Here is a 25,926-nt window from a genome sequence, read left to right as displayed (position 1 = left end):
TACCCGGGCATAGTTTGTCAAAAAGATCTTCCGGGCGGGGTAAAGGAAAAGTTGCAATCACTACTTGTGAATTCACTCTTGCCTTGAAGTCTACACAAAGTCTCAACTTTCCGGAAGGTTTTGGCAAAATTACTAAGGGTGATGCCCAGAGAGAAGCCTGCACACGTTCAATTACACCTTGTGATTCCAACTCGTGTAATGTTTTTGCGACCTCATCACGCAATGCGTGGGGAACATTGCGCGCTCTGAAAAATTTCGGTTGCGCGTTTACTTTCAGTTCCAAATGTGCTTTATAGTTCTTAGCGCAACCGAGGCCCGGTGTAAAAATGTCTGCAAATTCTTCACATAGACGAGAAACACTGTCTGAAGGCACAGTCTGGTTCACTGATAGGACCTGATTTACTATAGACAAGTTAAAAAACTGAAATAAATCGAAACCAAACAAGTTCACTGCAGAAGAAGAACGAAGGACGTAAAATGACACAAGTTTTGTTTGTCCTTTGTATGTTGCAAGAAGACTGCACTGTCCTAACACAGGGATATCGTTACCGGAATAGCTAGTTAACTTAACATTTGCGGCACGCGACGGAGGTGTGCCCAGCAGTCTGTAAGTGTCTTGATTGATCAGTGAAACTGCAGCTCCGGTATCGAGCTGGAATGGTATCACTTTGCCGTTAATGTCCAAGTCTACTAAAAGTTTATTGTCCTGCTGACGACAAGAGCGACTGTCTCGTGCAACGTGAACTGACACTGGTACATAACCACTTGCGACTTGACGGGAATTCCGGCGATGACGACGCACACTATTTTTGGGACGAACACAGTCACTGTTAGAGAGAGTTGCACTGGGCGGAGTGGAATGAACTACATGAATTTCCAAGGGCGAAGTTTCGCGAGCCTGAGTATCCTTGGTTCCATTCCGATTCCGGCGAGAAGCAAAGGGCCTGGAACGGTTTTGAGCTTCCGATCTGAGCTTTTTCCTGCAAACACTCTGAACATGTCCTTTTTTATTACAATAAAAGCAAATAGCTGGGCGTGATGGGAAGTTCTCACGCGAATGTTTAGTAGCACACCGCGGGCATGATTTGATCACTGCATTTGCTTGCCGGCGCGACACACGTGGCTGAGAGCCTGGCGGCAGCGGGGCGGCCGGGCGCGAGGACTGTTTACTGTTCCGTGCAGCTCGCCCGGCGGGCCGGTTAACCTGACACACTGCTGGCGAAGTTTCAAATGATTCCTGAGAAAAGTCAAGCGTGTCCTGCCGAACCAATATGTCCATCACTTGTTGAAGGGAGGGATTTGCTAGTTTCAAAATCTGTTCCCTTATACGAACATCAGAAACGTTCTGTGCAACTGTATCACGTACCATAGTATCTGAATAAGGGAGTCCACATTCACACTCAAAAGCACAATCCCTAGTAAGGCCTTGCAAGGTTGCAACCCACTCCCGATTAGTCTGACCTGCCGTACGTTTTGTACGAAAGAAGGTATACCGTTTCGCAACGACATTGACTGATTCTTCGAAATATGCATCTAATGCAGATAAAATTTCTTCGTAGGACAGAGTTGCTACGTCGCGTCGGGAAAATAATTTCACTATCACACGGTACGTATTCACGCCGACGGAAGACAACAGAAATGGCAGCCGCTCGTTACCTTGAATTCTGTAGGCGGCGAGATGGAATCCAAATTGGCGTGACCACTCCGTCCAGCTTTCCAGTGCCGCATCAAAAGGTCGAAAAGTTGGTGCAACAGGGTGTTGTGGCTGCGTTAGCGGTGAAGCGGCTGCTGCCCCATCGTTTTGCATCGCACGTTGACCCTGGACGAGCTGTCCAAGGGCATCCAGTAAGGCCTGCGTCTGCTGATTCTGTAAGCGATAAAATTCGGACAGTACATCTGGAGATTGTGGCGAAGCCATTACACAAGTAAATCAGAGCAATATCGATAAGAACGCGGTTTTGCCTCGTCGCCAATGTTGTGGTTGACAGGCGAGCCAACCGTGTTCCTAAAAGAGGCCGAAATGCACGCGTTTTATCTCACGCAGTCTGGCGTGAGGTCTGGAACATGACAAGGGAATTAGAATTGAGAAAAGCGGACGTAGCTGGTGGAATACTTAACTTTAATCCATTAATGACGAACGTCGCTCTTTATGGTACATGATTCCTACTATCAATAGTAACTGATAATGGCGCCTTTCTAGGTCGTAGCAAATAACGTAGCTGCAGGCTATGCTAACAATAGTCTCGGCAAATGAGAGCGTAGAAGTCAGTGAACCATCGCTTGCAAAGTCGGCTGTACAACTGCGGCGAGTGCTAGGAAGTCTTTCTAGACCTGCCGTGTGGCGGCGCTCGTTCTGCAGTCATTGATAGTGGCGAAACGCGGGTCCGACGTATACTACCGGACCGCGGCCGATTTAAAGTCTACCACCTAGCAAGTGTGGTGTCTGGCGGTGACACCACACTTCCCATATAGCCTTCTGTTGTATCTGCTTGTGGCTGCCAGTACTTTAGTCGTATCAAAATGAATGTGGTGGTATCTTGGCTGTGAAGCATGTTCCACAACAGCTGATCTGTCAGTCTCCCATCTCATGCGATTTCCCTTATGTTCTCCGAGTCACTTTTTGACAAAGAGATTGTGAAACACCAGAGGAATTTCAATAGGAAGGAGGAGCGCATGAAATTCAATGGCATTTGAATTATGTTGCTGAAGGAGGTGTGTAGCAGTGTAGCAGTCTTCCGCCATACGATGATAGTAACAATGGAAGACGGCTGTCGACAGTGGCCAATTGCAATCGCGTATTGAAAGCATGTGGCGTCACTCCCCAGAGCGGGAACTCGCTGAAGCTGAATTTTGCTGTAGTCAGTAGCGTAGTCAGTAGCGAGCCAGAATTGAATCACGCGTTAAACAAAGCTACGATCCCCCTTGAAAATGTCCTCAGTAGATGGTGACGAAACGTCGGGTTTTAACGTGAAATCGCCGACCACGGCATAATAGCCTGGAATATTTTATTAATTGAGATTTGTTGTCATTGTTCTGTTTCGTGAGATTTTATCCCGTCATTTCAGCTACTTTTATTGTGGCAATGGAGGGTGTCCAAGCAACTGTGGTATGACGAGTGCGTCTCCATTTGCATACGATGTCCTGGGGGCCTCCAGTTGCTTTCTCGGCAGAGCAGCTCTCTCATTTCTATTTGGTTTTAAGCCTTGGCTTTCTTCTTTCTTGGATACAATTGAGTTCATTGGGATTTCTTTCTTTTCCCTCTCTTGGGTTTAATGACTCCAACAATATCCTCGAGGCTTATGCAATAGCCCAGGATCCGCATAATGGCGAGACAATTCCTGAGGGCGGCATTAGTCTCTTGGATAGACGTTGGCAGGGAGCCTGTAGTATGCAGTCAGGAACAAATTCCTGTGTCACATCGTCAATGTGAGGCTGCGAGGATGACAGTAAACTGTTGCGAGGATGACAGTAAACTGGTAGCGGTGAATCGGTTACAAGCCACTGGACTCCCAGGACAAGTTCTATATGGAAAGCGCAGCCACGCCAGTATCATAGATGTACTCTAGCAGAATAACTCTGACAACGCCCTCGAGACTTATGCAATAGCCCAGAACCCGCCTAATGGCGAGACAACTCCTGAGGGCAGCATTAGTCTCTTCCATAGACGTCGGCAGGGAGACTGTAGTATGCAATTGTGAAGCATTTTCTGTGTCGCACCGTCAATGTGCGGGTTGCGAGGTTTACAGTAAATGGCCAGTGGTGCATCGGTTAGAAACTACTGCAATCCAAGGAGAGGTTCCATGCGGATAGTAGCCGCACCTGTATCACAGATGTACACTAGGAGCATGATCCTGACAATGTCCCCGAGACTTACGTAATAGCCCACCAACCGCATAATTGCGAGAGGGCCGCAATAGTATCTTGGAGAGAAGTTGGCAGGTGCCTTAGTATGCAATCACAAAGCAATTTTTCTGTCGCACCGTCAGTGTGAGAGTGCGAGGGTTACAGTAAATGGGCAGCGGTGCATTGGGTGCAGCAATAATACTCCCAGGCGAGGTTCCATGCGGCGACCACAGCCAAGCCAGTATCATAAATGTACACTAGCAGAATTACACCGATGATGTCCTCTAGGCTTAAGCAATAGCCCAACACCCACCTAATGGCGAAACAATACCTGAGGTCGGCACTAGTCCCCTGGAGAGGCGTCGGCTGGCACCCTGTAGTATGCAATCGCGAAGTAATTTCTGTGTCACATCCTTAATGTGAGGATGAGAGGGTTACAGTAAACAGGCAGCGGTACATAGGTTACAAGCTACTGGACTCCTAGGAGAAGTTCCATGCAGCGACCGTAGCCGTGACAGTATGATAGACGTACAATAGCAGAATGACTCCAACAATGTCCTTGAGGCTTAGGGAATAGCACAGCTCCCTCCTAATGGCGAGACAACTGCCGAGAGCGACAATAGTCTCTTGGAGACTAATGAACAAAGTAAGAGCACACGGACTATCAGATCAATTGTGTGATTGGATTGAGGAGTTCCTAGATAACAGAAACGCAGCATGTCATTCTCAATGGAGAGAAGTCTTCCGAAGTAAGAGTGATTTCAGGTGTGCCGCAGGGGAGTGTCATAGGACCGTTGCTATTCACAATATAAATAAATGACCTGGTGGATGACATCGGAAATTCACTGAGGCTTTTTGCAGATGATGCTGTGGTGTATTGAGAGGTTGCAACAATGAAAATTGTACTGCAATGCAGGAGGATCTGCAGCGAATTGACGAATGGTGCACGGAATGGCAATTGAATCTCAATGTAGACAAGTGTAATGTGATGCGAATACATAGAAAGATAGGCCCCTTATCATTTAGCTACAAAATAGCAGGTCAGCAAATGGAAGCAGTTAATTCCATAAATTATCTGGGAGTACGCATTAGGAGTGATTTAAAATGGCATGATCATATAAAGTTGATCGTCGGTAAAGCAGATGCCAGACTGAGATTCTTTGGAAGAAGCCTAAGGAAATGCAATCCGACAACAAAGGAAGTAGGTTACAGTACGCTTGTTCGCCCACTGCTTGAATACTGCTCAGCAGTGTTGGATCCGTACCAGATAGGGTTGATAGAAGAGATAGAGAAGATCCAACGGAGAGCAGCGTGCTTCGTTACAGGATCATTTAGTAATCGCGAAAGCGTTACGGAGATGATAGATAAACTCCAGTGGAAGACTCTGCAGGAGAGACGCTCAGTAGCCCGGTACGGGCTTTTGTTAAAGTTTCAAGAACATACCTTCACTGAAGAGTCAAGCAGTATATTGCTCCCTCCTACGTATATCTCGCGAAGAGACCATGAGGATAAAATCAGAGAGATTAGAGCCCACACAGAAGCATACCGACAATCCTTCTTTCCACGTACAATACGAGACTGGAATAGAAGGGAGAACCGATAGAGGTACTCAGGGTACCCTCAGCCACACACCGTCAGGTGGCTTGGGGAGTATGGATGTAGATGTAGAGATAAGTCGGCAGGGAGCCCGTAGTATGCAATCATGAAGCAATTTCTTTCTATTTATTTCTTTTATTTATTTACACCTCAAGTTCCGCCGGACCAAATTGAGGGGCCAACCTCCAAGGTCATCGAATATGTCAGTACATGAAATTACAACATAAAAGTAATATCAGATGAAAATAAAATGTTTGTGAACCTGAAGAAAGTCTGTCCATAAGACCAAGAAAACGCAAAAAATGGTTCAAATGGCTCTGAGCACTATGCGACTTAACTTCTGAGGTCATCAGTCGCCTAGAACTTAGAACTAATTAAACCTAACTAACCTAAGGACATCACACACATCCATGCCCGAATCAGGATTTGAACCTGCGACCGTAGGGGTCGCTCGGCGCCAAACTGTAGCGCCTAGAACCGCACGGCCACTCCGGCCGGCAAAGAAAACGCAATCACGAATACAACGATAATCATCTTAATTTTTTCATGGGACTCCTCGACAGAATAGAACGAGTGACCCACGAGGAAACTCGTCAGTTTCAATTCGAAAATGCGTGGATTACTGCTAACATTTTTGAATTCCAGCGGTGGCTTATTCTACATCTACATCTACATGACTACTCTGCAATTCACATTTAAGGGCTTGGCAGAGGGTTCATCGAATCACAGTTATACTATTTCTCTACTATTCCACTCCCTAACAGCGCGCGGGAAAAACGAACACCTAAACCTTTCTGTTCCAGCTCTGATTTCTCTTATTTTATTTTGATGATATTCCTACCTATGTAGGTTGGGCTCAACAAAATATTTTCGCATTCGGAAGAGAAAGTTGGTGACTGAAATTTCGTAAAAAGATCTCGCCGCGACGAAAAACGTCTTTGCTGTAATGACTTTCATCCCAATTCGCGTACCATATCTGCCACACTCTCTCCCCTATTACGTCATAATACAAAACGAGCTGCCCTTTTTTGCACCCTTTCGACGTCCTCCGTCAATCCCACCTGGTAAGGATCCCACACCGCGCAGCAATATTCTAACAGAGGACGAACGAGTGTAGTGTAAGCTGTCTCTTTAGTAGACTTGTTGCATCTTCTAAGTGTCGTGCCAATGAAACGCAACCTTTGGCTCGCCTTCCCCACAGTATTATCTATGTGGTCTTTCCAACTGAAGTTGTTCGTAATTTAACACCAAGGTACTTAGTTGGATTGACAGCCTTGAGAATTGTACTATTTATCGAATAATCGCATTCCAACGGATTTCTTTTGGAACTCATGTGGATCACCTCACACTTTTCGTTATTCAGCGTCAACTGCCACCTGCCACACCATACAGCAGTCTTTTCTAAATCGCTTTGCAACTGATACTGGTCTTCGGATGACCTTACTAGACGGTAAATTACAGCATCATCTGCGAACAACCTAAGAGAACTGCTCAGATTGTCTCCCAGGTCATTTATATAGATCAGGAACAGCAGAGGTCCCAGGACGCTTCCCTGGGGAAAACCTGATATCACTTCAGTTTTAATCTATGATTTGCCGTCTATTACTACAAACTGCGACCTTCCTGACAGGAAATCACGAATCCAGTCACATAACTGAGACGATACCCCAAAGGCCCGCAGCTTCATTAGAAGTCGCTTGTGAGGAACTGTGTCAAAAGCTTTCCGGAAATCTAGAAATACGGAATCAACTTGAGATCCCCTGTCGATAGCGGCCATTACTTCGTGCGAATAAAGAGCTAGCTGCGTTGCACAAGAGCGATGTTTTCTGAAGCCATGCTGACTACGTATCAATAGATTGTTCCCTTCGAGGTGATTCATAATGTTTGAATACAGTATATGCTCCAAAACCCTACTGCAAACCGACGTTAATGATATAGGTCTGTAGTTAGATGGATTACTCCTACTACCCTTCTTAAACACTGGTGCGACCTGCGCAATTTTCCAATCTGTAGGTACAGATTTATCGGTGAGCGAGCGGTTGTAAATGAGTGCTAAGTAGGGAGCTATTGTATCAGCGTAATCTGAAAGGAACCTAATCTGTATACAATCTGGACCTGAAGACTTGCCCGTATCAAGCGATTTGAGTTGCTTCGCAACCCCTAAGAAATCTACTTCTGAGAAACTCATGCTAGATGCTGTTCGTGTTTCAAATTCTGGAATATTCCATTCGTCTTCACTGGTGAAGGAATTTCGGAAAACTGCGTTCAATAACTCCGCTTTAGCGGCACAGTCGTCGATAACAGTAGCATCGGCACTGAGCAGCGAAGGTATTGACTGCGTCTTGCCGCTTGTGTACTTTACATACGACCAGAATTTCTTCGGATTTTCTACCAAATTTCGAGACAATGTTTCGTTGTGGAACCTATTAAAGGCATCTCGCATCGAAGTCCGTGCCAAATTTCGCGCGTCTGTAAATTTTAGCCAATCTTCGGGATTTCGCGTTCTTCTGAACTTCGCATGCTTTTTCCGTTGCCTCTGCAACAGCGTTCGGACCTGTTTTGTGTACCACGGGGGATCCGTTTCATCTCTTACCAATTTTTGAGGTATGAATCTCTCAATTGCTGTTGCTACTATATCTTTGAATTTGAGCCATATCTCGTCTAAATTTGCATAGTCAGTTCGGAATGAATGGAGATTGTCTTTTACGAAGGCTTTTTTAAATAAAATTATTTTGCGTTTGTTTCTGATGGATTTGGAAGAAACGGTATTAAACCTAGCTACAACGACCTTGTGATCACTAATCCCTGTATCAGTCATGATGCTCTCTATCAGCTCTGGATTGTTTGTGGCTAAGAGGTCAAGTGTGTTTTCGCAACCGTTTACAATTCGCGTGGGTTCGTGAAGTAACTGCTCGAAATAATTTTCGGAGAAGGCATTTAGGACAATCTCGGAAGATGTTTTCTGCCTACCACCGGTTTTGAACAAGTATTTTTGCCAACATATCGAGGGAAGGTTAAAGTCCCCACCAACTATAACCGTATGAGTGGGGTATTTATTTGCTACGAGACTCAAACTTTCTCTGAACTGTTCCGCAACTGTATCATCTGAGTCCATTTATTGAAAATGGATGCAGCAGTTAATCGCACACTTTTCTGCACAAGGGTTAAGGAAGTCCAATCCACATGCAGGTTGGATTTCTGCCGAGTATTAACTGTGTGGTGATTAGCTAATATTCTTAACAATACATGACAGTAAGGAATACATATATTGAGGGGCCAATATCAAAATACCCAGACTCGTGAACAGGGGTCGACAGGAGGTTAGTGAATTTACACCACTTATTGCCCGAACCACCCGTTTCAGAGCCAAAAACATCCTTTCAGAATGGGGAAAGTTATCCCAAAATGTAATACCACACGACATAAGAAAAAGGAAATAAGAAAAGTAGACTAATTTTCGTGACGAATGATCACTCACTTCAAATACCGTTCGAATAGTAAAAATGGCAGCATTACATCTTTGAACAAGACCCTCAATGTGGACTTTCCACGACAATTTACTATCAGTCTAGAAATTTGACTGTTCAGTTTCACTAATCATATGCCCATTCTGTTAAATTAAAACGTCAGATTTAGTTGAATTGTGTGTTAGAAACCATAAAACTGAGTGTTACTGTGATTTAGCGTTAGTTTATTGTCTACAAGCTATGAACTTATATCATGAAATGTGCTATTTGAAATCAGGCCAATGTTGCACACAACATCCTTTACTACAAAGCTAATTTCATCAGCAGACAGAAATATTTTAGAGTTATTCGTAATACTAGAGGGCATATCATTTATACATATATCAAAAAAAGTTTTGCATCACCGCAGTTCCCAGAACTCCTGAAGACTGACGTTGACTGTGGATATTGTATCACAGACTCAGTCCCTTGGACTGTTCAGAGATGTCACTAAATACGCCCAAAGATGTAAACAACCATGCATGAGCATCGAATATTAGACGGATGGGGTGCGACAGCCGACCAGTTCCAGTCATTTCACCGTGAAGGAGGTACACGGCTCATGTTGTCTGTAGTTCAGTCATGAACAGACGGTCAATTCCGCGGTTCGATCGCATCCGCATTGCTACTTTGTGCCGGTAAGGCCTCTCAGCAAGTGACGTGTCCAGGCGTCTTGGACTGAACCGAAGCAATGTTGTTTCGACGTGGAGGAGATACAGTGAGAGACACGAACTGTCGATGACATGCCTCGCTCAGGCCGCGCAAGGGATACTACTGCAGCAGATGACCGCTACTTACGGATCATGGCTCGGAGGAATCATGACAGCAAAGCTACCATGTTGAGTAATGCTTTTCGTGCAGCCACAGGACGTCGTGTTACGACTCAAACTGTTCGCAATAGGCTGTATGATACGCAACTTCACTCCCGACGTCAATGGCGAGGGCCATCTTTGCAACCACGACACCTTACAGGGCGCTACAGATCAGCCCAACAACATGCCGAATGGACCGCTCAGGATTGGCATCACGTTCTCTTCACCGATGAGTGTCGCATATGCCCTTAACTAGACAATCGTCGGAGACTTGTTTGGAAGCAACCCTATTAGGCTGAACGCCATAGACGCAGCAAGGTGGTGGTTCTCTGCGGTTTTGGGGTTGCGTTATGTGGAGCCGACGTACGCCGCTGGTGGTCATGGAAGACGACGTAACGGCTGTGCGATATATGAATGCCATCCTCCTACCGATAGTGCAACCATATCAGTAGCATATTGGCGAGGCATTCGTCTTCATGGACGAAAATTCGCGCCCCCATCGTGTGCATCTTGTGAATGACTTCCTTCAGGATAAGGACATTGCTCGACTAAAGTGACCAGCATATTCTTCAGACATGAACGCTATTGAACATCCCAGCGATAGATTGAAAAGGGCTGTTTATGGACTACGTGACCCACCAACCACTCTGAGGGATCTACGCCAAATCGCTGTTGAGGAGTGGGACAATCTGAACCAATAGCGCCTTGATGAAGTTGTTGAGAGTATGAGACGACGAATACAGGCATGCATCAACGCAAGAGGACATGCTAGTGGGTATAAATGTACCGGTGTGTACAGCAATCTGGCCCAGCACCTCTGAAGATCCCGCTGTATAGTGGTACAACATGTAATGTATGGTTTTCATGAGCAACAAATAGCGTGGAAATCATGTTTATATTGCTCTCTATCCAATTTTCTGTACAGGTTCCGGAACTCTCGGAACCGAGGTGATGCAAAACTTTTTTAAATGTGTGTATAAATAAGGAAAGCGAGTGGCCCCAACACTGATCCCTGGGGCACCAGCCATTAGGCTGTACCCCTCTTAGACCCCACATCCTTAAGATTGTGGGTAATGACCTTCTGCTGTCTGTTGCTAAAGTAAGAGGTGAACTAATTGTGAGATTCTCTCCATATTCCGTAATGATCGCACTTTTGGATCAAAATTTAGTGATCCACACAATAAACGCCTTGGTTAAAACAAAAAATATGCCTAGCGTTCAAATCATTTTGTTTAACCCATCCTTGACCTCACAGAGAAAAGAGAATATTGCATTTTCGGTTGTTAAGCGACTTGTAAAGGCGAATTGTACATGTGATAGGAAATCGTATCATCTAAAATGATCAATTATCATTACATACATAGCCTTTTCAATAACTTTAACAAACACTGAAACCATAGAAACAGGTCTAAAATTCTCTACATTATCCTTTTCCCCTTTTTATAAATTGGCTTTACTACTGAGTACTTTAATCGTTCAGGAAATTGACCATTCCTAATGGAAAAATTACAAGTATGGCTAAATACAGGGCTAACATGTGCAGCACAGTACTTTAATAATCTGCTAGGCACTCATTCATATCCATGAGAGTCCTTAGACTTCATGGATTTAATTATTGACTCAATCTCCCCCTTGTCTGTATCACAGAGGAGTATTTCAGACATCAACCTCGGAAAGGCATTTGCCAAGAGAGTTATATGATTCCCTGTAAAAACTAAATATTTATTTAACTCACCAGCAATGCTCAAAAAATGATTGTTAAAAACTGTACCTATATCTGATTTATCAGTAACAGAGATATTTTTGCTATGAACTGACTTTATATCGTCGACCCTGTGCTGATGACCAGACACTTCCTTCACAACTGACCATATGGTTTTAATTTTATCATGTGAATTAGCTATTCTATTTGCATACCAAATACTCTTTGCTTACCCAATAACATTTTAAGGACCTTACAATATTGTTTGTAATGGGTTACTCAAGCTTGATTGTGACTACTTCTAAAATTTTGATATAATTCCCAATTTGTTCTATATGATATCCTTTGCCCACTAGTCATCCACCTAGGCTACCTATTACTGCTGCTAGCACGTTTAGAACGTTCTAATGGAAAGCAACTCTTAAAAACCATGAGAAATTATATTTATCATCTACGTTATCGGCACTATAAACATCCTGCCACTCTTGTTCCTTGACTAGGTTTAAAAACTCTCTATTGCTGTTGGATTGACTTTCCTGCAAAGTTTGTAATTATATGTGACATTTGCTTGAGTACAAAATCCTTTATGTGTTAAAATTTGTACATCAGGGTCTGAAGGCCATTCATCCTTTTACTAACAGAAAGCCGATGTAGTAATGAAGAAGGAATGAAAAATATTATCTATGACTGTGCTACTATTTCCCTGCACCCTTGTTGGAAAAAATACAGTCTGCATCTGATCGTATGAATTTAGGAGATCTACCAACGTCCTTTTCTTTCCACCATCATATACGAAATTTACGTTGAAGTCACCAAATATAACTAATTTCTGGTACTTGCTACAAAACGAATCAGGAACCGTCTCTAGCTTGTGCGTAATTGCTCCAGAGGCAGAGTTAGGGGACCTATAAATAACAACAATTATAAGTTTAGTTTCACTACATTCGGCTTCCAATGCACATCATTCAAATATCTGTTCAGTGCAGTGGTGTGATACATCTATGAACTCAATAGTGTCTGTTATGTACATAGCCACACACACACCCCTCAAGTAACTCCTTCAAAAACAGCCAGATAATCTGTATCCTGGTAAAGGAACCCTCTGAATTGTCAAATTATGTAAGTAGTGCTCCGATATACCAATAATTTCAGAGTAAATATCCGTAAGAAGTCCACTAACTGTATATCTAATACCTCTTATATTTTGATGAAATATGCTAATTCATTACATATACAGGCAGCGGTGCATTGGTTATAAACTATAGCTCTCCGAGGATATGATGCATGCGGTGACCATAACAGCCCCAGTATCATAGATGTACACTATCAGAATGACTCTGACAATTCCACAAGGCTTATGCAAAAGCCCAGGACTTGCCTAAAGACGAGGCAACTAATGACAGCAGCAATAGTCTCTTTAAGAGAAGTCGGCAGGGAGCATGTAGGATGCAATCGCTAAGCAATTTCTCTGTCTCAAACGGTCAGCAGTGTATGGGTTACAAGCTACTGGATTCACAGGATAGGTTCGATGGGGTAACCGTAGCAGCGCCAGTATCACATATGTACACCCACAGGGTGATTCTGACAATGTCCTTGAGGCTTATGCATTAGCCCAGCACTCGCCTAATAGTGACACAACTGCTGACGACAACAATAGTCTCTTGGAGAGAAATCGGCAGAAAGCCTGTACTATGCATTCGCGATGCAATTTCTATTTATTTATTTTCTTTATTTATTTACACGTCAAGTTCCGTAGGACCAAATTGAGGAGCAAATCTCCAAGGTCATCGAACAAGTCAGCACATGAAATTAAAACAAATGTAAAAAGAGATAAAAAGAGAAAAAAGTCAATACATGAGTTTCAGTAAACACAGTCAACAATACAACAAGAATTACCTTAATTTTTCTAGGAGCTCCCAACAGAATAGAAGGAATCACCCTGAATGAATCTCTTCAGTTTCGTTTTGAAAGTGCATGTATTGCTGCTGTTGTTGTTGTTGTCTTCAGTCCTGAGACTGGTTTGATGCAGCTCTCCATGCTACTCTAACCTGTGCAAGCTTCTTCATCTCCCAGTACCTACTGCAACCTACATCCTTCTGAATCTGCTTAGTGTATTCATCTCTTGGTCTCCCTCTACGATTTTTACCCTCCATGCTGCCCTCCAGTACTAAATTGGTGATCCCTTGATACCTCAGAACATGTCCTACCAACCGACCCCTTCTTCTGGTCAAGTTGTGGCACAAACTTCTCTTCTCCCCAATCCTATTCAATACTTCCTCATTAGTTATGTGATCTACCCATCTAATCTTCAGCATTCTTCTGTAGCACCACATTTCGAAAGATTCTGTTCTCTTCTTGTCCAAACTGTTTATCGTCCATGTTTCACTTCCATACATGGCTACACTCCATACAAATACTTTCAGAAAAGACTTCCTGACACTTAAATCTACACTCGATGTTAACAAATTTCTCTTCTTCAGAAACGCTTTCCTTGCCATTGCCAGTCTACATTTTATATCCTCTCTACTTCGACCATCATCAGTTATTTTGCTCCCCAAATAGCAAAACTCCTTTACTACTTTAAGTGCCTCATTTCCAAATCTAATTCCCTCAGCATCACCCGATTTAATTCGACTACACTCCATACAAATACTTTTAGAAAAGACTTTCTGACACTTAAATCTATACTCGATGTTAACAAATTTCTCTTCTTCAGAAACGCTTTCCTTGCCAATGCCAGTCTACATTTTATATCCTCTCTACTTCGACCATCATCGGTTATTTTGCTCCCCAAATAGCAAAACTCCTTTACTACTTTAAGTGCCTCATTTCCAAATCTAATTCCCTCAGCATCACCCGATTTAATTCGACTACATTCCATTATCCTCGTTTTGCTTTTGTTGATGTTCATCGTATATCCTCCTTTCAAGACACTGTCCATTCTGTTCAATTGCTCTTCCAAGTCCTTTGCTGTCTCTGACAGAATTACAATGTCATCGTCGAACCTCAAAGTTTTTATTTCTTCTCCATGGATTTTAATACCTACTCCGAATTTTCCTTTTGTTTCCTTTACTGCTTGCTCAATATACAGATTGAATAACATCGGGGAGAGGCTACAACCCTGTCTTACTCCCTTCCCAACCACTGCTTCCCTTTCATGTCCCTTAACTCTTATAACAGCCATCTGGTTTCTGTACAAATTGTAAATAGCCTTTCGCTCCCTGTATTTTACCCCTGCCAACTTTAGAATTTGAAAGAGATTATTCCAGTCGACATTGTCAAAAGTTTTCTGTAAGTCTACAAATGCTAGAAACGTAGGTATGCCTCTCCTTAATCTTTCTTCTAAGATAAGTCGTAAGGTCAGTATTGCCTCACGTGTTCCAGTATTACTACGGAATCAAAACTGATCTTCCCCGAGGTCGGCTTCGACTAGTTTTTCCATTCGTCTGTAAAGAATTCGTGTTAGTATTTTGCAGCTATGGCTTATTAAACTGATTGTTCGGTAATTTTCACATCTGTCAACACCTGCTTTCTTTGGGATTGGAATTATTATATTCTTCTTGAAGTCTGAGGGTAAGATCCTGAACGTGGGATTTCCACTACAGTTTACTATGTATCTGAACATCTAGAAATTTGATCTGTTCAGTTTCAGTAATCATATGTCCTATATTGCTGCTATGATTTTTGAATTCGAGCGGCAGCTTATTGAAAATTAGTGCAGAGGTGTACTGTACATCTTTCTGCAGTGGAGTTAAGGAAGTCCGCTCCGAGTGCAAGTATGATTTCTGCCGAATATTAACTGAGTTAAAGCTGCTTATTCTTGGGAATAAGCTAATACTGTTAACAAGAAATGACAAAACACTTGTGAGGCCAATTTCAAAATAACCCAGACTCATGAACAGGGTTCTACAAGAGCTTTGTGAACTTACACCACTTATTGCCAGAACCTCCCGTTTCTGAGCCAAAAATATCCTTTTACAATGGGAAGATTTATCCCAAAGTACAATACCATACGACATAAGAGAATGAAAATAAGCAAAGTAGACTAATTTTTCGTGTCGAACCACCACTCACTTCAGATGTCGTTTAAATAGTAAAAATAGGAGCATTACGTCTTTGAACAAGATCCTGAACGTGGGCTTACCACTACAGTTTACTGTCTATCTGAACATCTAGAAATTTGATCTGTTCAGTTTCAGTAATCATATGTCCCTTCTGTGAAATTGAAACGTCAGATTTTGTTGAATTGAGTGTAAGAAACCGTAAAACCTGAGTCTTACTGTGATTTAGCGTTAGTTGATTTCCTACAAGCCGTGAAATTACGTCATGAACTCTACTATTTGAAACCAGGCTAATGATGCACACAACATCCTTTACTACCAAGCTAATGTCATCACCAGACAGAAATATTTTAGGATTACCCATAATATGAGAGGGCATACATTTATATAAATAAGGAACAGTAGCGGCCCCAACACTGGTGCCTGGGGCACCCCTCACTTGACAGTACCCCACTCAGACGCAACATCACATCCATTCTTAACACTGTGAATAATGAACTTTTGCCGTATGTTGCTAAAGTAAGACGAGAGCCAATTGTGAGCTACTCCCTGTATGCCTTAATATTCCAACTGCTGGAGGGAAATTTTGTGATCAACACAATCAAACGTCTTTGTTAAATAAAAAATATACCTATCGTTCGAAACCTCTTGTCTAAGCCATCCAGTACCTCACAGAGAAAATAGAATATAGATTTTCAGTCGCTAAACGACTTCTGAAGCCGATCTGTACATTTAGTAGTATATCATATGATATAAAATGATCAATTATCATTACATACACAGCCTCTTCAATAACCTCAGCAAACACTGAATCTATAGAAATAGGTCTAAAATTGTCTACATTATCCTTCTCCCCTTTTTATAACACGGTTTTACAACTGAGTACTTTAATCGTTCAAGAAACTGTCAATTCCTAAATGAAAAATTACAAATATGGCTAAATATAGGGCTAACATGTACAGCACAGAACTTTAATATTCTTCTAGGCACTTCTTCATATCCATGAGAGTCCTTAGTCTTCAGTGATTCAGTTATTAACTCAGTCTCCCCCTTGTCTGTACCACAGAGGAGTATTTTAGACGACAGTCTCGGAAAGGCATTTGCCAAGAGAGTTATATGATTCCCTGAAAAAAATAATTTTTATTTTTTTCACCATCAATGTTCAGAAAAAGAGTGTTAAATACTGTACGTATATCTGATTTATCAGTAAAAGAAATATTTTTACTACGAACTGACTTTATATTGCCGTCCCTGTGCTGCTGACCAGACACTTCCTTCACAAATGACCATATGGTTTTAATTTTATCCTGTAAATTAGCTATTCTATTTGCATACCACATTATCTTTGCCTGCCTAATAACATTTTAAGCACCTTACAATACTGTTTGTAATGGGTTTACTATAGCTTGATTGTGACTACTTCTAAAATTTTGATATAATTTCCACTTTGTTCTACATGATATCCTTTGCCCACTAGTTCGCCACCCAGGCTACCTATTACTGCTACTACCCCGTTTCGAACGTTCTGATGGAAAGCGGCTCTCAAAGAGCATGAGAAATGTGTTAAGGAAAGCATTATATTTATCATGTATGTTATCGGCACTATAAACACCCTGACACTCTTGTTCCTTGACTAGGTTTAAAAAACACCCTACGGCTGTCGGATTATCTTCCTTACATACTTCGTAATTATATGTGACATTTGTCTGAGTGCCCAAGCCTTTCAGTGTTATAATTTGTGCATCATGGTCTGAAAGGCCATTCACCCTTTTGCTAACAGAATGCCCATGTAGTAATGAAAAATGAATAAAACTATTGTATATGGCTGTGCTACTGTTCCGCAGCACCCTAGTTCGAAAAAACACAGTCTGAATCAGATCGTATGAATTTAGGAGATCCTTTTTCTTGCACCATAATATACTAAATTTATAATGAAGTCACCACATATAACTAATTACTGGTACGTCCTACAAAGTGTATCAAGAACCGTCTCTAGCTTGCGCAGGAATGCTCCAAATGCAGAGTTAGGGGTCCTATAAACAACAACAATTAGAAGTTTAGTTTCACTAAATTCAACTGCCCCTGCACAACATTCTAATATCTACTAAAAGTAGAAAACATTGTGCTGTTGCTGAATGCTAAAATGCTTCACATAAAACTGCTTATGTCATTTACCACCGATTTCCTGAAGTTAATGAAACTGCAGCGCAAATGAATGCCTTGCTATAAAAGAACTGCTCTTGCATGTGAATAATGCAAGAATTTCTTGATATAGTTGCCTTTCCAAAGATTATGAACAGGTTGTTTCCTTTGAAAGGATCATTAAAGGGTGACTTTTTGCCATCACAAAAAATTCCAAAATGGCTTGGAGATGCATTCGAGGTGGTTGCTAGCACAACGTACAGGAAACTGTCAGATATTCATCCTCTTTAGAATTAAGTTTCCATGTATTATCGGTTTTGGAATTACTCGCGAATTGTTTATTTATAGCTTTGCAGTCTCATTTCTTGACCAGTGATAATGCTGTTCTAAATTATTAATAAGTATCATGGGCAAGAGATCGCCGATGTGAAGAGAAAAGCGTACGCTGCCTGCCTTAAAAGCTTTATCTCCGAAGAAAACTAAGGCCGCTACAGAGGTAGTCCTTGACATATACGTTGCTTCTAAACTGGAAATAGACAGACTAAAAACGGAGATAAAACTGCTTAAGAGAGAAAACTACGCTTTGAAAAGAAGTAAGAAGGGCCTCCAAGCAAAGTATTCGAAGTATGTTGTGGATCTAAGAGATATGCTTATTCTACATCCACATGCCTACACTGCATTTCGCAATGAAGTGGCTGACGGTTCATCCAATAACCTTCAAGCTGTTTCTCTATTATTCCACTCTCAAACAGCGCACGGGAAAAGCGAGCACTTAAATATTTCCATACGAATTATAATTTCTCTCATTTATTACGCTGTTCATTTTTCCCTATGCAGGTGGGCGCCAATAAAATATTTTCCAATTCGGAGGAGAAAATTGGTGGTGAAAATTTCATAAGAAGATCCTGTTGCAACAAAAGAAGGCTTTGTTTTAACGATAGCCATCCAAATTCGCATATCATATCCGTGGCATTCTCTCCCCTGCTTCGCGATAGTACAAAACAAGCTGCCTTTCTTTGAACTTTTTCGATGTCCTCCGTTAATCTGACGTGGATCCCGCGCTCCGCAACAGTACTCCAGAAGAGGGTGGATAGCCAACTGGAGTGACCAAACGGTTCTAGGCGCTACCGTCTGGAACCGCGTGACCGCTACGGTCGCAGGTTAGAATACTGCCTCGGGCATGGATGTGTGTGATGTCCTTAGGTTAGTTAGGTTTAAGTAGTTCTAAGTTCTAGGGGACTGATGACCTCATCAGTTAAGTCCCATAGTGTTCAGAGCCATTTTTTGAGGGTGGATAGGTGTAGTGTAAGCAGTCGCTTTAGTAGATCTGTTGCATTTTCTAAGTGTTTTACCAATAAATCGCAGTCTTTGGCTCGCTTTCTCTCCCACAACATTATCTATGTGATTTATAGTATTTAGATTTGCGTCATTTATCGTGTAACGGGAATTTAGAGGATTTCTTTTAGTACTCATCTAGATGACTTCATACTTTCCATTATTTAGAATCAATCGTTTGTTTTTTCTGCAATAAAACAATAAATTAGACAGTTTGCCACACGAGGCCAGATTCGATCTTACATTGACAGTTCCTTGGGTTCAGTCTCAGAATCTTCTTCCGGATTCAGATTTTATCACTGGTAATGGCAGGACCTCAGTAATTTGTAGGGATGGCCTCACTTCTCCTTCAGTTGACTAGTTCTGTAAAATAATATGGTTTGAAGTGATATTTTGCAGTTTTCATGGGAGAGTGACATAGTGATGCAACAGATAATTTCTACAATACCTTCAAAGTTTCCAGAAATGTATCACGAAGTGGTTTCCCTCTATGCCAGACCAGGAACCTTCGTTAGGAAAAGGCATATGTGCACACAAGCTAAAACAGGGAACATATAAAATTCCTTGAGAAGAAAAATCTTCGATGGGTTGCTTCGTGAGCTTCCTGAGTTACAGCGAGTATTTATGAACGCAGGAAGATGTTCTAGCTCTTAATATTACGTCTTTGAAGGTGGTTTTTATTGTAACATACAGCTGTTTATTTATTATAATTTTAGATTTAAGCGATGCTTAATAATGTGCATCAGCACTTAACAATTCACGAGGCTGGTGTTACAACTCTCGCGTACCGCGGTAGAACAATATACATCAAGAAAACCTACTCAAAAGTTAATTCTTATTATCCTGCAACTAAAAATAGCAAAATTATACTTTGTATTTTTACAAATTGAGCACTTATTCCACGGCGTTTTTCAATTGCAAAATGTACCAGCTACTGTTAGCCATGTAATCAAAAACATTGAAAATAAGAAAGTCTGAATGTTCAGGCTTGTGTTTTTAGGTCCAGTTTCCTCAAAAAGCGTCCAAATTGGGAACAAACCAAAATATCAGTCCGGACCATGGACTAAATATTTCCACATATCTGGAACGAATCACTAAACGCTCAAACGTTTTATGCAAAATAGTCTGTTTTTATTAACTTGTAAGTACATGTGAACGAAGGAATCTGTGGGTAATCTAATCAAGTAACCACCCCCAATTTCAGCCGAATGCTAGAAGTGAGATGTTATACGGTAGCTTCCAGAATTCAGAAGCTCACTGAAGCGTAACTTAAAAAAAGAAACTTTCAAATCTTAGAAACTCTTGTGTCATGAATAATATATATAATATCAATGATTAACTAACCGATGTTAATGAAAAACTTATAGGCTATATGCACGAAACGTAAAAGGAAACCTCAGTATCATTCATAAATATCGGCGCCTGCAGTTTTTGTAGTAAACCTTTTAATATTACCACCTTGAATTGCTTCAAGGATTTTATACTTTTCAGCTAGATGCATCAAGAAATTGTGGTCACGTTATTTGAAAGCAAAATGAACGACTGTTTATCGCGTTGTGCCGTTTAAGTATATTATTCTCCACAGGTCGGACCTGAAGATTTGTTTTTACGAAGTGCGGTCGATTATTCAGTGTAGTGTTTTACAGTCAACGAGCCTTTAAACAGCGGTAGTCGATGGTGTTCAGTAACAACCAGGGTCTAATACATCGAAACAATGTAACAGCGTTGGCCTAAAGGTTAAAAATTAGTAATGGTTTATTATACTAAAACGATTAATTATATACATGTAGATGTGCGTAAGGTCACTAACCACACCGTGGCATAGCATTTGTAATGTGTCCTCCCCGTGGCAAACTCATAATCATGCATAGAATATTTTTTTTATTAATTTGAATACTTCTCTCACTTTTAACTACTAATAAGGAAAGAAACTTTACAGTGGACGCTAGTCTGCCATCTTCCTTGCTTAAGTGGAATATCGCGTAGATTAAATTTCCTTCGTAGGTTAACTGAAACTGTTTTCCATAGCCCAGCGAACTGCTACAGCTAACATCTCATCCATATCTTAATTCGCTGCACAGTACTAGAAACTAAGACTCTTCATATTACAACATACATCCGATAGCGACAAACATGACTGGAAAATCTGCCCTGAGAGTTCTCTACAGAATTGAAAATTTTGAGTCTGTCTGATATCGAGAAGTGATCCGTGTCGATTGCTCGTACGGAGGGCGCTAGAATCGATACACGTGGTATCTGTCAAACGATGTTACCCCATTAACTCTCGTACTATTGTGTGCTGCACTTCGGGCTTGCGGCGTGAGCCTTTCGTTTCACTGGGGAGTGTAAGCAGTAGTACTGGAGATTACGGTAGAAAGTACGTATTTTGGAAGGGAGTTCCGTTTCTTGGTGTTCGGCCGCCAGCTGCGAATCATTTTATTTAGCGCTGATCCGGCGACTCGCGTGTACATAACGAAAAGACGAGGGCGCCAGCTACGAAGGCGGCTGCTCGTATTCTGCGAGCGGGGTGTCCTGGGTCGGTATCTCACTGCTGTTGACTGTCTGACGGCGCAGTTCTTGGTAAGTACAGAACGTTCTTTCGTTATATCACGCACAGTGCAGTTACTACAAAGTACTGACATTTTATTGGACCACGGATTCATTACATGCTGTGTTTAGAGAAATTTTGGTAACTTTAATTTCTTAAAGAACTTTCATTTATATTTGGGAAAAAGATAAGACAGTTGCTTAATGAAAATTGTGAGAGTAAATGTTAATTCGGTATTTGTGGTGGCTTGTGCAATGACTGCTTAGGGAGATTTTTACATAGTTGCGTTCTGTAGTCAAATGTAGAAATTTCGTTGCATATAATGCTCACTCAAAAGATGAAAATGAAATTAGCAAGTGTTGGAAGGCGGGCGGAAAGGGTGTCCCATAAGCGCAAGTAACTGATGCGCACATGTTCAGACTGTTATAGCTTCCACGAATAGCTATTATGTGGCAACTATAACGTGCCCGTTTGACGGGATGGTGGTTAAACAGTAGCGTGAAGACGCTGCCTCCCCCCCCCCCCCCCCGTTCGGTACCAAAGAATGTAACTTTACTGTATTTAATTAAACTGCATTTTTACGGTGCTGTCCAACTGTCAAAAATAGGTCGTATTGGTGAGAAATTTTGGCGAAAAGCTTGACAAGATGCCGGATGTTGTCGAGGTTTCGCCGCACATGTTTAATTAAATACTATTAAAATTTCACTGTATCGTGACTTTCCAAGTATGGAAACTACAATGAAGGGTAAAAACAAAGCAGCACTGTCAATTACCGAAATGGCAGTGGTTTATCTTTCAGGAATACGTGAAGATCGGAATATTCGTTTTACCCATAACACAGGCGGTCGCACAACGAAGTAAAAAGTAATCGGAGTTGGGTGAACGGAGCCGTCCGATCCCACCCGTCGGCTATGACCCGTGACGTAAGGGTGTTGTGATGTCATGATGGCGCGGAGTTTAGTTTGAGTGCATTCGCAGATGTCCTGTTGCGGTTGGTTGTGTATAGCCCGCGTGTTATGTGGTGTTTTGGGTTCATTTGGGTGTCGATGCTTGAAGTGTGCAATTATCGGTCGTGACTGTTATAGAACGGAAATTAGTGTCAGTGAGTTAAGAATTAAGTTTCCGTTTATGTTGTTGCAGTGTCGTTTGATGTTACTCGTTTGCTGTTTGTCGCGCGGTAAGTCGTTTCAGTTTGTGGCTTCTTTGATTACGTATGGATATGACTTCTAAGTATAGTAGTGCGCGTCTGTCTGCTGAAATGGGGGATGCCGTGATTTATTTTCTGCAACTTCTTGGGCTTGTGACGGAAATAGCGAAATGCGGCGTATGCAAGCAGATATGCGAGTTGGGTATTAGTATGTAGCGCCGGAGCTTTTTTTAGTTTCTTTGGGTCATTAATAGCGTGTTATGATGTTCGGTGGGATTTTTGTTGTCGGCATTATTTACTGCATGTGTTGGTGGGTTTGGTATCGGCACTTGTGGTTCATTTATGTATCGTACGGGAAGTACTAATTTCAAATTTTTTGGTATCGTTAGCTGTATAGGTCATGGGAAGTGAGTGATTCCCATTTGTCATAGCTATGTTTTGGTATTGAGCTGTTGTTGACCTATATAGGTCATGGGAAGTGTCAGACTTCAATTTTTATTGGTTCAGGTGTTGGTTTGTGGTATCTATAGTTGCGGTTTGATAATTTTTGTAGTTGGTTTCTTAATTTGTAGTATCGGCAATAGCGGGTGAGCTATTTAAATGAAGGGAAGTGAGATTCCCGTCGGTATTGTAAGTGTAGTGGAATTTGGCAGTTTTGTGGTGTTTCTATGTCGTTTTGTGTGGTTTGGGATCGTCGTGTCTGTTTAGTTCGTATCCACTCAAATTCCCGCGCTGGTCCTGTTAGTTTCATTATATTTTTTGTAGAGATGCTCCTTGGTTTTGTATTTTCGTGCTTATGTAATGACGTCATAGGCGCCTCATTAGACGTTTAGAATGGTAGTTTCCGCCATATTGGTGACGTCATGGGTCAAAGCAGACGGGTGGAATTTGACTCTTCTGGAATATTTCCTTTCGTAGTTACGTGGGTAAATAGCCTCCATTCTAAGCCATTCCCTGAGCCAGCGTCCTTTTTCGTCATTAAACAGCGTCGAAATCGAAGCCATAGCTGCTTTATCTGCATTATTGGCCATTCTGTCAAAATACGAGCAGGGTCTGCTTCAACGTGTGGTAAAACTGACAAACTTCATAATTGTAGGGGTTCATTAAATTTGCCCTTGTCTAGCTGCGGATTCGTCATAATTGTCCTATATGGGGGTCTTAATCTCAGCAAAAGGGATCGGAGGTGCCTGTGACAATGATTCATTATGCTTTCGCAGAACGTAGGAAGTGGAGGCGAGCCATGGTCTGTGGTCACTTCCACCTCATATGTAGGGACTAAATTCAAATTTCCGCTCGAGACAGACTGCCACTTTTGGCGTCTGCATGGTAGGTTAGATTTTGCGACCCCACACTTCTCTGCCCTAGCCCCTGGAATCTTGGGTGACAGATTCATCTGCAGTATGGCTAGAGGTTTAAATTATGTTGAAAGGTGAATTGGCGAAGCTAATGGATGTGAGTAAACCACAAAGGTTGTGGTAAGGTCCCTGCACACGCACCGAACGATCGACATATTGAACATGTGTAAGCGTTTTGACCGACCGACAGTTTCCTTGTAAGCATATTAGGCGGTGGTGTTAACCGCCTGCAACAAGTTTGTCCTCGGTGTTTCTGGAGGAATCTGCAGATGTTTGTGGGACACGTCGAGGAGTATATCAATATAGATGAAATAAACTGTTCCGTCAGTCTAACGAATCCATAGTGACTCCGTGCAGCATAGTCGTCCGACCTTCTGTATTTGGTTCTTTCATACCCGATACTTAACGGAAATTATTCCGCAAAATGAAATATCGACACTCAATTGACGTAAATTGATGAAATATCCTTGCTTCATCATTAGTCCAGCCTATATCCAAGCCCTCAATGAAGAGCAAACTAGGGGATAGTTTTGTTCCAACAGATGCTGAATTCTTAGTTGGTGTATGCTGTATTCATTATATGTGCACCACTGTGGGTAGTGTTGGTTGTGTGTTCCATTGATCAATCGCACGGTATGGTAGCCGTTACAATGTGGAACGTGTCAAGCGCACAAGAAATGCACATGTAAAACAAGATTTTAATATATATAACATTAGTTACAGATCAATATTTCCATTTATCCCATTCCCTTAAATGGCACAAAATGCGTGTACTATATTTATAGATCTATTCCTATTCAAGAATTCATCTGTGGTATAGGAGTTGTCAAGGGAATAACATTTATTTTTGAAGCTATTACTGCTGTCAAATTTTATTTCATCTGTTGATTTGTCGAAAACTTTTATAGCAGCGTATTTTACCCCTTCTGCGCCAAAGATAGGTTGGGTAGAGGATGGTGTCTTTAATATTTCTGGTATTACAATCATGAATGTCACTGTTTTTAAAATGGTCCATGTTAAATTTCACTTCCAATCCCGCCCATCTTTGACCCATTACCTTTATTTGGGTTTCTGGCCATGTCGGTATCCTTGGGAACGAAGCTGCAGATGCCGCGGCCAAGGGTGCAGTCCTCCAGCCTCGGACAGCTTGTGTGCCTTCATCTGATACTAGCAGGGTTGTCAGCACATTTCATCGCTGTGGCATGCCGATTGGTCTACACTTACTGAAAAGAAGCTTCGTGCCTTGAAACCTCTCCCCACGGCTTGGACGACCTCATCACGCTCTTCTCGGCGGGAGGAGGTCGTTTTGGCCCGGTTACAGGTTGGACACTGACGGTTCAGCCACCGCCATCTGCTGACGGCTGCACTGGCGCCGTTCTGCCCGTGTGGGCAGTTGCTGACAGGACGCCACATTTTAACGTCCTGTCCGAATTTTAATACACTGCGCATTGATCTTGGCCTGCCATGTACTCTAGATAAAATTTGTGCGAAGGACCCAGCAGCAGCTACTTGCGTTCTTAGTTTTATCCACTTGACACACCTAAGGACATTCGATTATGCTGTTTCCTTTTAATCCCTTGCCTTTTCATGTGCCTTTTATAGTGTTGTCCTTTTTAGTTGCTGTTTCAACATTGTATCTTGCAGTGCATTCATAATTTAGTCGGGGCGCTAATGACCACTGTAGTTGTGCGCCCTAACACCACAGAAATAGACAATGATCATTTTTCTATAGTTGGCATTATGGATCTACTTCTTGAGCTGCCTTTATTCTTCTCTGCTTACTGTAACGTAAACATAAACATACTCTTCGACTCGTTTCATCAGCATTCACATGTTCACCAGGTCGGTGAATAACCTTAAATTGGTACTCAGTCTTAAT

The sequence above is a fragment of the Schistocerca gregaria genome, chromosome X (genome assembly GCF_023897955.1).
Source record: "Schistocerca gregaria isolate iqSchGreg1 chromosome X, iqSchGreg1.2, whole genome shotgun sequence".
Taxonomy (NCBI): Eukaryota; Metazoa; Arthropoda; class Insecta; order Orthoptera; family Acrididae; genus Schistocerca; species Schistocerca gregaria.
The sequence above is the reverse complement of the archived record's forward strand: the minus strand, read 5'-3'. Positions refer to the sequence as shown.